The sequence below is a fragment of the Microcaecilia unicolor genome, chromosome 10 (genome assembly GCF_901765095.1).
Source record: "Microcaecilia unicolor chromosome 10, aMicUni1.1, whole genome shotgun sequence".
Classification (NCBI taxonomy): domain Eukaryota; kingdom Metazoa; phylum Chordata; class Amphibia; order Gymnophiona; family Siphonopidae; genus Microcaecilia; species Microcaecilia unicolor.
Window position 1 is genome coordinate 5,542,074 of NC_044040.1, and position 14,261 is coordinate 5,556,334.

The window sequence follows — 14,261 nt, forward strand, 5'->3', positions numbered from 1 at the left end:
TTCAGATTCCCCTCAGAGCAAAGCAAAACACTTAGCAGCCAGATTCTTTGTTCATCTTGTTGGGCAGACTGGATAGACCGTACATGTCTTTAGCTGCCATCATCTACTATGTTATGTTAGTATGTTATACTATAAGGTCCGATACATTTCTTTCTGCATTACTATGTAAGCTGCCAAAGTCCAGTTCACTGCCCTTCCCCTTTACCCTCCCCCCACTTCCGCTGGGACCAACATTAGGAATAACAGGGCGATTTCTAGAACGGGGCCTTCTGCGCACAGAATACTGAACTTTCGCAAGTCAGCGAACACTTGCATGCGTGCAAATGGCAGCAAAGCGTCTAGGTACCGTTCTGTAAGAGCATGTGTAAGCAGCGTAGCACGTAAATGCAAGAGGGGCGGAGCATGAGAGAGGCCTGGGTGGGTTTGCCACTTACATGCACAGAATCTTGTACATTACGTGGGTACTGGGTATGAATTTACAGCCTGTCTCACTGACACAGACTACTGTGGATTCTTTTGGATTCGTAATAAGCAAATGAAAACCTTTATTAGAGGAGCTAAATTCTACAATGATTAAGATATATACAATGATTAGCTGTATAAACAATCATTACATCACTGATCTCTACATCTAAGCAATGCAAAGAGTTCTTAGACCAGGAAAAGAAGCAATAATACATACATACAACATCACTGATCCTTACATCATCCAGGCTCTTAACATCAGATGGGAGGGGGGCCCGGTTCACAGCGAGAGCCAGGAGCTTTAGACCAGGAACAGATCCTCTGCGCAGTCCGTACGTTACTCCCAGGTGAGCTCCCACTCTGCTGTGACAAGCCCTCTCTTTTTATTAGACTCTGAGCCCATGCCCAGAGCTAAGGAAAGTTACAGAATGCTTCTAAGGAATATTACAGAATGCTTCTCTGCTTAGATCTGTGGGAACGTGGTCACATGCTTTCCCAAGCCCAGGTGGCCAAGCTGGACTTCCGAAAACAAATGTCATCCTCCCCTTCACATACCAAATTAGTTAGAGCTGTGTCTTATCTTCTGCTTTCCAACTTGTTTTTTGTATTTACAAGAAAAGTTACTTTCGGGCAAAGACAGAGTTGAAAACAATCTTTAAAATTCACTTCCATTACAGGTACCTGCCACATTTGGGTGCCTGCAGTCAATCCTGGCCTATGGCTGGTGTAACTGCGGGGGCTGTACATGTAAGGTCCACTGATGCCAGGTTGTTCTAGTATTCTCTAATGGATTCTGGATGCGGCATGGCATCGGAACACCTAAAAGAAAGCCCAGATTTACTAATGTTTAAGCAAAGAGAGGGTGATGCCAGGAAGGCTGTGACACAAAGAAGCAGTGGTGTAGCTACAGAGGGTTACAGGGGCCTGGGCTGCCCCCCCCCCCAAAAAAAAATTGGCTCTGGAGCCCCTCGTTTGGCGGGGGTCCCCAACCCATGGCCAGCTGAAGCATTGGTCCCACGCTGGTCTTGCCGCATTGCCTACCCTGCTTTTCTCAGTTGCGCCATGCACGCTTGTTTTAGTGGGTGAGATGGGAAGAGGGTGCAGTGGGCACTGGGTGAGATGGGAAGAGGGTGCAGTGGGCTCTAGATGAGATGGGAAGAGGGTGTAGTGAGCAGTGAGTGAGATGGGAAGAGGGTGCAATGGGCACTGGGTAAGATGGGAAGAGGATGCAGTGGGCACTGGGTGAGATGGGAAGAGGGTGCAGTTGGCACTGGGTGAGATGGGAAGAGGGTGCAGTGGGCACTGGGTGAGATGGGAAGAGGGTGCAGTGGGTGAGATGGGAAGAGGGTGCAGTGGGTACTGGGTGAGATGGAAGAGAGTGCAATGAGAATTGGGTGAGATGGGAAGTATGCAGTAAGCTCTGGATGTGTTGGGAGCAGCAGTAGTGAAGGAACTCTTCAGCCAAATGCAGCAGCCAAGGTACCTACGTGAGCTGACTGACTAGTGCCACACTGACACCTGCCTTCTCCTGCTCTTGTGCATAGACAGAGTTTATTCAGGGTGATGGGTCCATGTGTGTCTCCATTCCCTCTCTTCCTTTGTTTAAAGGTTTGGGAGACTGGGGAGGGGCCTTTCAGTGTGTCTCTAACTCTTCATGTAACCATCCTTTCACTGCCTGCTCCATAGAAGCTGCTGGTCTTGGAACTGAAATGCTGTAATATACTGTCAATATTAGTCGCAAGTGCGGTCATGAACTCCAAAGCTGCATAGTTCGAGCTCCAGAAACTGTTTTGCTGTCGGTATTGTGTAGGGGAAGTGTTCAGCTAACCTCCTGTCCTGTCAAGCAAAGGCCCTTGGCGGGCTGGTCGCTTGCACTAGTGCATCAGAGACCTGGGTTTCACGCTCAGCACACCCAGCTCCGCCCTCTCAGCTCTGAATGCATCATCAATCCAAAATGTATTCGTTATGGGCCCAATATTCAGGCACTGGTCATCAGCGTTTTTGCTGACCTCTGCCAGAGTTAAACCCACAAATTCAATTCAGAGCCATATCCGGGCACCTACTTTAAATTTCCGGGTTTCTGGTGCCGGTCTATGCATAGCTAGTTAAATGCAACATTCGGAGGTACAAATAAGTACCTGTATATACTATGTAAACCTCTTTGAATGTAGTTGCAAAAACCTCAGAAAGGTGGTATATCAAGTCCCATTTTCCTTTCCCTATTTGAAATTCTAGATGGAATGTTGCTACTATTGAGATTCTGTTGCTACTAATTGAGATTCTACATGGAATGTTGCTATTCCACTAGCAACATTCCATGTAGAAGCCTGCCCTTAACTCACAGAAACAGAGGCCTGCACGGCCGAATTGGTGATCTGCAAGGGCAGGCTTCTACATGGAATGTTGCTAGTGGAGGAGTAGCCTAGTGGTTAGTGCAGCGGACTCTGATTCTGGGGAACTGGGTTCAATTCCCACTGCAGCTCCTTGTGACTCTGGGCAAGTCACTTAACCCTCCATTGCCCCTGGTACAAAATAAGTACCTGAATATATGTAAACCGCTTTGAATGTAGTTGCAAAAACCTCAGAAAGTCAAGTCCCATTAACAAGACTCCATGCACAATCTCAAAGAGTAGCAACATTCCATTTAGAACCCCAATGAATAGCAAGATTCCGGAATCCCAAGGAGTGGAGGAGTGGCCTAATAGTTAGTGCAGAGGACTTTGATCCTAGGGAACTGAGTTCAATTCCCACTGCAGCTCCTTGTGACTCTGGGCAAGTCACTTAACCCTCCATTGCCCCAGGTACAAATAAGGACCTGTATATACTATGTAAACCTCTTTGAATGTAGTTGCAAAAACCAGAGAAAGGCAGTAGATCAAGTCCCATTAACAAGATTCCATTCACAATCTCAAAGAGTAGCAACATTCCATTTAGAACCCCAATGAATAGCAAGATTCCGGAATCCCAAGGAGTGGCCTAATAGTGCAGAGGACTTTGATCCTGGGGAACTGAGTTCAATTCCCACTGCAGCTCCTTGTGACTCTGGGCAAGTCACTTAACCCTCCATTGCCCCAGGTACAAATAAGGACCTGTATATACTATGTAAACCTCTTTGAATGTAGTTGCAAAAACCAGAGAAAGGCAGTAGATCAAGTCCCATTAACAAGATTCCATGCACAATCTCAAAGAGTAGCAACATTCCATTTAGAACCCCAATGAATAGCAAGATTCCGGAATCCCAAGGAGTGGAGGAGTGGCCTAATAGTTAGTGCAGAGGACTTTGATCCTAGGGAACTGAGTTCAATTCCCACTGCAGCTCCTTGTGACTCTGGGCAAGTCACTTAACCCTCCATTGCCCCAGGTACAAATAAGGACCTGTATATACTATGTAAACCTCTTTGAATGTAGTTGCAAAAACCAGAGAAAGGCAGTAGATCAAGTCCCATTAACAAGATTCCATGCACAATCTCAAAGAGTAGCAACATTCCATTTAGAACCCCAATGAATAGCAAGATTCCGGAATCCCAAGGAGTGGAGGAGTGGCCTAATAGTTAGTGCAGAGGACTTTGATCCTGGGAAACTGAGTTCGATTCCCACTGCAGCTCCTTGTGACTCTGGGCAAGTCACCCTCTATTGCCCCAGGTACAAATAAGGACCTGTATATACTATGTTAACCACTTTGAATGTAGTTTCAAAAACCACAGAAAAGCGGTATATCAAGTCCCATTCCCTTCCCCCCCTTAACCAGCTATGGGTTACCACCTAAAGATAGGACTGACTTTTATGTGGTTAACCTGCGCTAAATAACAGCATTTAACTGGCCAAGTGGCAACTCTGCCTCCAGAATAGCCTGTTTTCAGTTTGCTACATCAGCCAAAACACGGGTTGAAAGCAGACTGAATTACAGTTTGTTTGTGAGACATACAAGGTTATAAGGTTTCGGGTTTATTAGGTACTTGCTAATCCCGCCTATCAGCGATGCCGACTAAGCGGCTAAAAAAGACAAGAGAGAAAGAAAGAGAAACAAAATGAAAGAGGAGAGACAACAGCAGAGGGAGGGGGGTGAGAACTAAAATAATCATGATAGAAAAGTGGGGGAAGGAAAACACAGGTATATGCAGTGGCGTACCAAGGGGTGGCGGTGGGGACGGTCCGCCCCGGGTGCACGCCACTGGGGGGATGCCGTGCGCCTGTCAGCTCTTCGTTTTCGTGCTCCCTTTGCCCCGGAACAGGTTACTTCCTGTTCCGGAGCAGAGGGAGCATGACAACGAAGAGCCGGCAGGCGCGCGGCACCCCCCCCCCCCCCCCCCCCAGCGGCGTGCACCGGGGGGGGGTTCTTTCGCCAGGGGATCGAGGGTTCTTTCGCTGGGGGGGGTCGTCGCACTGTTCCGGGGGGCGCTGCACCCGGGTGGCGGGGCGCATCGGCGATCCGCCCCGGGTGTCAGCCCCCATAGGAACGCCACTGGGTATATGTATAATAGCATACAATATGGAAATACAGGGCAGTAAAATAATATTTCAGAACCATAAGTGATTATTCAAGAACAGCTTTTTAAAATATTCAAAAATTGATTTTTAAAAAATAGGGAGGAAAAGACCTCACAACGACCAGAATCAACAATATTTAGGCTCTTTTAGGTAACAACCAGTTTATAATGTGATTGGTCAAAACGTAATCATGGGTCAAGAAAAACCTCCCAAGAAAAATCTTGCAGAGTAGATCCATTGCAAAACGGGTCCCCGCCGGGACCCTCAGCCTTGACTTGAACTTAAGAGGTTCAAGCTATAAAGCTTATGAGGAATAGCAAAGAAATGTAACTTCATCAACAGAAGATTGGACATTTGCTTCTGTGCTTTAAAAGCTAAGTATGTGACTTTTCTACATACAAATTGATGAACAGTTGACCAGTTAAAAAATTCTTCACTGAATAGCCAATGGATACACGTGTTTGATTGTAGAGTAGATGACACAGAGATTATTAAGGTTTTGTTCAATTTTTGGATCTACTCTGCAAGATTTTTCTTGGAAGGTTTTTCTTGACCCATGATTACATTTTGACCAATCATATTATAAACTGGCTGTTACCTAAAAGAGCCTAAATATTGTTGATTCTGGTCGTTGTGAGGTCTTTCCCTCCCTACTTTTTAAAAATCAATTTTTGAATATTTTGAAAAGCTGTTCTTGAATAATTACTTATGGTTCTGAAATATTATTTTACTGCCCTGTATTTCCATATTGTATGCTATTATTACTTATACCACTGTTTTGCTTAGATCACTCTATTTGTAAATGGTATTTTGATCCTTTATTTGGGGAAGTAAAGGAAGTACGCTCAGAGATCAGTGGTGCAGAGACTTAGGCCTGGGATAACGATGGACAGTGGAAGGCCTCTAAGAAGAGCTGGGTCTTCAGGTCAGTCTTAAACCCGCTGTAGGGAGGATTGGGACCTAAGATGTTCCGGAAGCTGATTCCAGAGCTCTGGGCCTTGTACGGAGAAAGTGGCATTCCTAATTCTAGCGTGTGCAATATCACGAAAAGTAGAAGCAAGCAGGCAACGTTGGGGTGGAGGAGCGGAGAGATCAAGCTGGGACATAGGGAGGTGGTAAACACGCAAGAAATGAGGGGTCCCCTGTAGCCCGTATCTTAAAGACCAGAGTCAGGATTTAATAGGTGATGCGATCGGAGACTGGAACCCAGTGAGAAGACCGTGGCAGAGGTGTAACGTGATCGTATATTCATGCACCATGAATGAGTTTTATTGCCGTATTTTTAACAAGCTGTAACCGGCGGAGATCCTTCAGTGTAAGTGACTTAAAGAGGGAGGTTCGATCGGAGATCTGAAGAGCGTTTTGAATCACTCTCCTGAATTTCTTCCCAAACTAAAACTCCAGGATTGAAGTTACACAGGATGCTCAAACCCTACAGAGCTACATCTCAGACTTAATCAGTACGTACGAACAGAATGATGATAAAAAACATATTAAAAAACAGAGAATGGGGTGTCATATGATGATCACGACACCTGTGTCATTGGAATGCAATTTGTGCACTGCCCTGCATTTAACCTGTATAATATGCTCAGAGAAAATGAGTAAAACAAAGAGAATTAGAATATTATTAAAGCAAGTAACGAAAGGGCAGTAAAAAGGGGTATCATCTTCTTTTCTTTTTTGTTTTATTTCTGTTTATTACCTTTAAAGTGGTCTAACATGGTAACCACACTGTGATGTCCAAAATGATTGTTGAGTGACGGTAATGGATGGTCCTGCTGTCAAACAGGGGGTCCCTGGTTTCATTGCCAGCCCAAGTCTTCCCCACCCAGGAGGGCAACATTCAACTGGCTACTTCTGTCTGATGAAATTTTATGAACTCTTGACTGGGTGTAGATAGGACGCTGCTCCTATTGCACTGAGTTACAGCCCAGAGAAAAACCACAAAGGAAAAGCATTTAGATTTCTGTTTGTAAGTTTTTGCCATCGTTGAATTGTGGGAAAGAGCAGCCCAGGGCGTTGATTAGTAAATTCTTTAAGTACTGCCTGAGTAATGCTTTATTCCTTTCTGTCTTGAGGCGAAGAGGTAACTGTAAGATCCGGTAGGAATCATTCTGTTTTCACTGCGGGGCTTAAGGTGATGTTGCATAATAGCGAGTTTGTACTTGATCTTAACTTGCTCCGGGAGGGAGCATATGTGTTCTCTTGACTCCCAGAGGAAACAGGCCAGTTCCCAGGGATTTATTTGCCTCTTTGCAAGTATGAATAACGAGATACCTCTGTGGATACGTGATTTTTGTCTTTCAGGTTTAGAGAGAGGCCTGTGGGCTGGAGATTTGGCAAAACACATTCAAAATATTTGCCTGCAGCTAAACACTGACCGGTCGCATGACTGTGTGCCCTGAGCGTGTTCACCTGAACTATGTTCTGTGTTAGGGCTTTCTAACCCTGTCCTGGGCACCCTGTCACTAGTTGAGTTTTCGGATAGGTCTGCAACTAGAGTGGATGAAAGGTGCAGCTGCTCAGGGTAGAAATCATGTTCTGGCATGTGACAGTAGAACCCCGATATAACGCGCCCCGCATGTAACGCGATGATGTCTTGGCTCCCCAATTTTTACATGCAGCTCTTTTTGCAACAGATCAGTTTTTGGTTCATTTATGTTCATCATCTTTTGACTCAGCTATAACGCGACCCGCATTTTACACAATGATATTTTATGGATCCCAATCATAGCGTTATAACAGGGTTCCACTGTAGTTAAAAGAAAGTGATCTGTTTTGGGATTTATATAGCTCTTTAATACACGAATGTCACTAATGATGCACTGTGTCTCCTTTCCGTGAAACAGCAGGAGTTCACGCCAGGGGCATAGCCAGATTTCGGCAGGAGGGGGGTCCAGAGCCCGAGGTGAGGGGGCACATTTTAGCCGACCCCCAGCACCGCCGCCACCGCCACTATCAACAACTTTGACCCCCCACCGCCGACCCTCTCGACACCCCCTCCCGTAGCCAACCCTCCCCCGCTGTCGCCGTGGGCTACCTTTTCTGGCGGGGGACCCCAACCCCCACCAGCCGAAGTCCTCTTCTTCTGGTGCAAGGCTTCGTTCTGTTTCTGAGTCTCACGTCCTGCACGTTGTACGTGCAGGACGTCAGACTGACATAAACAGAACGAAGCCTTGCGCTGGAAGAAGAGGACCTCGGCTGGTGGGGGTTGGGGTCCCCGGCCAGCAAAGACAGCCCACGGCGGCGGTGGGGGAGGGTTGGCTGCGGGAGGTGGGTCCAGGGCCAAATCTACAGGAGCCCAGGTCCCCGTGGCCCCACGTAGCTACGCCGCTGGTCATGCTTAATTCTTGTGCAAACGTGTACTGCACTACTTCTGTTGTTTGCTCTCCATGTTGAACCAGATTGTTTGGGTAACTGTGTTTTGTAAGAGCTAATGTTGTATTGCATCGTACAGACTAAGGAAAAGCTCCCATTTCGTGGTGGAGTGAATGTTTTGTGACATCATCATCGTTATATCATTCAAGAACAAAATGGCTCCACCGAGCTGCAAAATATTTCATGGAATGTGGATAAACAGATTACATTTGGCATTTCCTCCTGTAGACGTGTTACGCTTCCCTCCCATGGCTTACTCTCTGCCTTGGCAGCGGTTCTGGAAGGGCTTCCTAAGTACATAAGGGTGTAACAAGTTGTTCAGAGAAGGCTGAAAAGATGAATGCTGCCAGGAGGAGGGGAGGAGATTTTACACAATCTGCTGACAACAGGAATAATTCTGGCCAGTATGTGCAACTTGAAGAGACCAGGAAAGCTCCTCAAAATCAGCAATGTGGACCGTTCTTATTTCTGCCAATAAGATGGAAAATGAAATTACAATCTCCAAATGTAGCACATTTTTTTTCCAGCAGCGACTTTTAAGGGAGAGTCAATATTCCTCTAAGTCAAAAAATGTCAATATTATTCCTGCCAGTTTACAGATAAGTAGTTTCAGGACTGTGGAACTAATCAAATGCTTACAAGTCTAAAAATATTCTTGAGTTATATTAATTGGCTTTCTTCAGATGCAATATCCTTAATCAAACTGTTCACAGGGAGAAAAGCCCATCAGCTTTCTTACAAATTATTTCAGAAATCCTTGCGTTTCATGAGATAGAGGCAGCCTGTGAATGAAGAATTAAGTGTGGATGGGATGATTGGTGTCGGATCAAAACTTGCAACTGTTCTCAAAGTTGTATAAATGCTGTTGGTTTATTTCTGGATCCCGTCAATTAACCTGTCATGGATTCTTCTGGTGCAATTAATTGCAGACTCTCTATGCCATAGTTTGGGAGATAGCTGAAGTATTCAGGGAATCTGGGATAGTCCCATTTGAAACAGAGCTCTAGAAACGGGCAAGGAAGGGAAGTGGAAGGAGGTAAACTGTGGAGAATGAGGAGTCGCTTCGAGCGGACAGGAGTTAGTTAGGAAAGTTGTAGCAACTGAAACAACAGAGATAAAGGCGATGGAAACTGAAACAGGGTCTCGTTGTGGAGGCAAAAACAATAGTGAAATTGAAGGCATGGAATAAACATGGAGAATCCTTAGCTGTGAGGGGTAAAGCTTGGGATAAGCACAGAGGATCCTCAGCTGTGGGGGGTAAAGCCTGGGAAAAGCACAGAGGATCCTCAGCTGTGGGGGGAGTGAGGGGGATATGATTGAGGTCTATAAAATCCTGAGTGGTGTAGCTGCGATGACCCTGATATTCAATGCTGGTTCCAGGATTATTCCTAGTATTGAGTATCTTGGTGTTTTTCTGCCCGTAGCAGTCAGAGCATCAAAGGTCGCTGAGCTCTGACAGCTCAATACCAGACTCTTAACTGCCCTAAATTATCCAGATAGCAGAGTGAGTATTGCTACAATCCAGATCAGTTCCAGCTTACCCAGATATTCAGATCCAGCCACTGTTTGAATATCATCAAGAAACTCCAAACTGCCCCAAAACACAGCAGCCAGACTCATATTTGGAAAAACGAAATACGAAAGCGCCAAACCCCTAAGAGAAAAATTACACTGGCTCCCATTGAAAGAACGTATTACGTTCAAAATCTGCACTTTGGTTCACAAAATCATCCACGGTGAGGCTCCGGTCTACATGTCAGACCTCATAGTCTTACCAACCAGTAACACCAAAAGTTCAGTACGTACATTCCTGAATCTCCACTACCCCAGATGCAAAGGTCTAAAATATAAATCAACTTTTCCATCCAGCTTCTCCTACGTAGGCACGCAACTGTGGAATGCACTACCAAAAGCCACAAGAATAATACACGACATAACTAAATTCCGAAAAATACTAAAAACCAACCTGTTCAAAAAGCCATACCACAATGATCCATCCTAAATACCAGACAACAAAACCCATTACCAGAATTGGACAAAACCGAACTCTGTCACTAATGAACTTTTAACGCAATTACCACTTTATCTCTCACTACGAAAATGAATTCTCTATTCTACTCTGTCACTTGTGAACTTTAATATAGTAACATAGTAACAAAGTACATGACGGCAGAAAAAGACCTGCATGGTCCATCTAGTCTGCCCAAGATAAACTCATATCTTGAATTTGTACCTGTCTTTTTCAGGGCACAGACCGTATAAGTCTGCCCAGCAGTATTTCCCGCCTCCCATCACCGGCTCTGGTACAGACCGTATAAGTCTGCCCTCCCCTATCCTAGCCTCCCAACCACCACCCCCTCTTCCCCCCAACTGCAATACTACTTTGTATTCCTCATCCGGAAATGGCGATCACCATTACAACATAATGTAAGCCACATTGAGCCTGCAAATAGGTGGGAAAATGTGGGATACAAATGCAACAAATAAATAAAAAAATAAATATTCTTGCTGAACATTTATTTTTCCCACGTTCACCTGCACAGTTTAATGTGGATCACAATATAAATTCAATGAGGGGCCCATTTCATGTTATTTATTTATTTATTTGTTGCATTTGTATCCCACATTTTCCCACCTATTTGCAGGCTCAATGTGGCTTACAATGTTCCGTCAAGGCAATCGCCATTCCAGAGTAAAAGATACAATTGGTATTACATAAAGAACATGGATAACACAATAGAATTAAGCAATCAGGTATAGAGAGATCACATTCGGAATATCAGGTAAGCGGTGCTGCGTTACAGTTCCTGTGATGGATCATTGTGGTACGCCGGAACTTCTGCTGGCCCAACGCATTTCCAGCACTTCGTTAACATTTTTTTTGTAGCGTGGCAGTAACCCGGCGGTAAAGGGGCTTCGCCGCATGCTGGCCCTACCTCAGTGCTCCCTGCCATATTTCCATGCTGTAAGAGTTATCTTACTGCATGGCCATTTTTTTTGGGGGGGGGGGGAGAAGCATTTTATCCAACGTGGTAAAAAAAAACGGCCCTGGCGCGCAGGAGAAATGGCCTCTGCCGCTACCGCGTGGCTAATTTTCCCGCAGGTTAGTAAAAGGACCCCTGAGTCAGCACCCGGGAAAACATTGAATAGACACATGGATTTAGCAGGAATTGACCGTAACTCATAACATCTAGATAAAGTAAACTCTGAAAATAAAAATGTTTTCAGATGTTTCCTAAATAGATATTTTTTTCTCCATCACAGCCAGTTTTATATATAAAAAAAAAAAACTAACTAAACACCGTGGTTGAATATTTTTAGGCAAAGAATTGGTTCTTTTTATGTATTTTAGAAACCAGACCCAAAATTACAATTTGAAAAGCTTTGCAACAGCCAACATTTCCCATCCAATGAATTCATATTTATTTGCCTCGATAATTGGCCGAGCTTCCTTTCTTCAATTGTTTCCAAATTTAACCCATTAGTGCCCAGTGTTCCCATAATAAGCTCCCATATGGGAACGTTGGGCACTAATGGGTTAAGTGTATGTGTGGAGAGGGAGGGGGTGCGGATGTGTGGTTTGTGATTTCATTTTACTGTGTTGGGTTTCAGTCCCTTAGGTGGGTGAGCAGGTAGCTGGAGAGTTGGCCTATGGCTGGACCTTCATTTCACTCCTCTGCAGCTTCACATTTAGCGTTTGAAGTCTCTGAGATAAAGCAGAAACCGTCGACCGTTTGAGTTACAGCCGTTGACTGTTTGCGTTGGAATAGATCCTACTAAACGGAGCAGAAGAAGTATTAAAAAGTAAACATGCTTCAGTCCGCTGGAGACTTATGCAGCACAGAGCTGGGCTTCTTCGCAGGAGGGGGCAGCTGGACATGCAGCGGCTTGCAGGTCACGTCTTGTCTTTTTGAAAGTGGCTCCAGTCAGATCATCTTCGTACCCCACCTGAAGTGTCTCTGTGCTGGACCGCACATGGAGATCTGGGACACCAGCCACTAGAGCGTGGGCGAACTGAACGTAGCAGCCAGTTCTGAGCAGATTGACTGATAGTAAACTGTGGTTTTCACAAGTTACACAAAGCTGCTGGACTGCCCTTTGCCGCTCTCTGCATTGCACAATATCTAGTCCTACCTCTTCTGACTTTTAGCTGTGGTTGATGGTTAGAGCTGGGTTTGAGAGAATGCAGTGTCCTAATAATTGAATCTGTTTCATTATAGTGGAGTGGAGGAGTGGCCTAGTGGTTAGGGTGGTGTACTCTGGTCCTGGGGAACTGAGTTCGATTCCCACTTCAGGCAAAGGCAGCTCCTTGTGACTCTGGGCAAGTCACTTAACCCTCCATTGCCCCATGTAAGCCGCATTGAGCCTGCCAAGAGTGGGAAAGTGCAGGGTACAAATGTAACAAAAATAAATAGATACTATTGGAGATTCTACATGGAATGTTGCTACTGTTGGAGATTCTACATGGAATGTTGCTACTATTGGAGATTCTACATGGAATGTTGCTATTCCACTAGCAACATTCCACGTAGAAGGCTGCGCAGGCTTCTGTTTCTGTGAGTCTGACGTCCTGCACGTACGTGCAGGACGTCAGACTCACAGAAGCAGAAGCAGAAGCCTGCGCGGCCACATTGGTGATCTGCAAGGGCCGACTTCTACATGGAATGTTGCTAGTGGAATAGCAACATTCCATGTAGAATCTCAAATAGTAGCAACAGTGGAGGAGTGGCCTAGTGGTTAGGGTGGTGGACTTTGGTCCTGAGGAACTGAGTTGGATTCCCACTTCAGGCACAGGCAGCTCCTTGTGACTCTGGGCAAGTCACTTAACCCTCCATTGCCCCATGTAAGCCGCATTGAGCCTGCCAAGAGTGGGAAAGTGCAGGGTACAAATGTAACAAAAATAAAATAGATACTATTGGAGATTCTACATGGAATGTTGCTACTATTGGAGATTCTACATGGAATGTTGCTATTCCACTAGCAACATTCCACGTAGAAGGCTGCGCAGGCTTCTGTTTCTGTGAGTCTGACGTCCTGCACGTACGTGCAGGACGTCAGACTCACAGAAGCAGAAGCAGAAGCCTGCGCGGCCACATTGGTGATCTGCAAGGGCCAACTTCTAGTGGAATAGCAACATTCCATGTAGAATCTCAAATAGTAGCAACAGTGGAGGAGTGGCCTAGTGGTTAGGGTGGTGGACTTTGGTCCTGAGGAACTGAGTTCAATTCCCACTTCAGGCACAGGCAGCTCCTTGTGACTCTGGGCAAGTCACTTAACCCTCCATTGCCCCATGTAAGCCGCATTGAGCCTGCCATGAGTGGGAAAGCGCAGGGTACAAATGTAACAAAAATAAAATAGATACTATTGGAGATTCTACATGGAATGTTGCTACTATTGGAGATTCTACATGGAATGTTGCTATTCCACTAGCAACATTCCACGTAGAAGGCTGCGCAGGCTTCTGTTTCTGTGAGTCTGACGTCCTGCACGTACGTGCAGGACGTCAGACTCACAGAAGCAGAAGCCTGCGCGGCCACATTGGTGATCTGCAAGGGCCAACTTCTAGTGGAATAGCAACATTCCATGTAGAATCTCAAATAGTAGCAACAGTGGAGGAGTGGCCTAGTGGTTATGGTGGTGGACTTTGGTCCTGAGGAACTGAGTTCGATTCCCACTTCAGGCACAGGCAGCTCCTTGTGACTCTGGGCAAGTCACTTAACCCTCCATGTAAGCCGCATTGAGCCTGCCGTGAGTGGGAAAGCGCAGGGTACAAGTGTAACAAAAATAAAATAGATACTATTGGAGATTCTACATGGAATGTTGCTACTATTGGAGATTCTACATGGAATGTTGCTATTCCACTAGCAACAATCCATGTAGAAGGCTGCGCAGGCTTCTGTTTCTGTGAGTCTGACGTCCTGCACGTA

General features: G+C 45.6%; 1 protein-coding gene across 2 annotated transcripts in view; it reads left to right on the forward strand.

Moving 5' to 3' along the window:
• The window catches only part of FRMD4A (FERM domain containing 4A), a 362,260-nt gene that overhangs the window by 246,885 nt on the left and 101,114 nt on the right, over positions 1-14,261 (forward strand). The window lies entirely within an intron of this gene.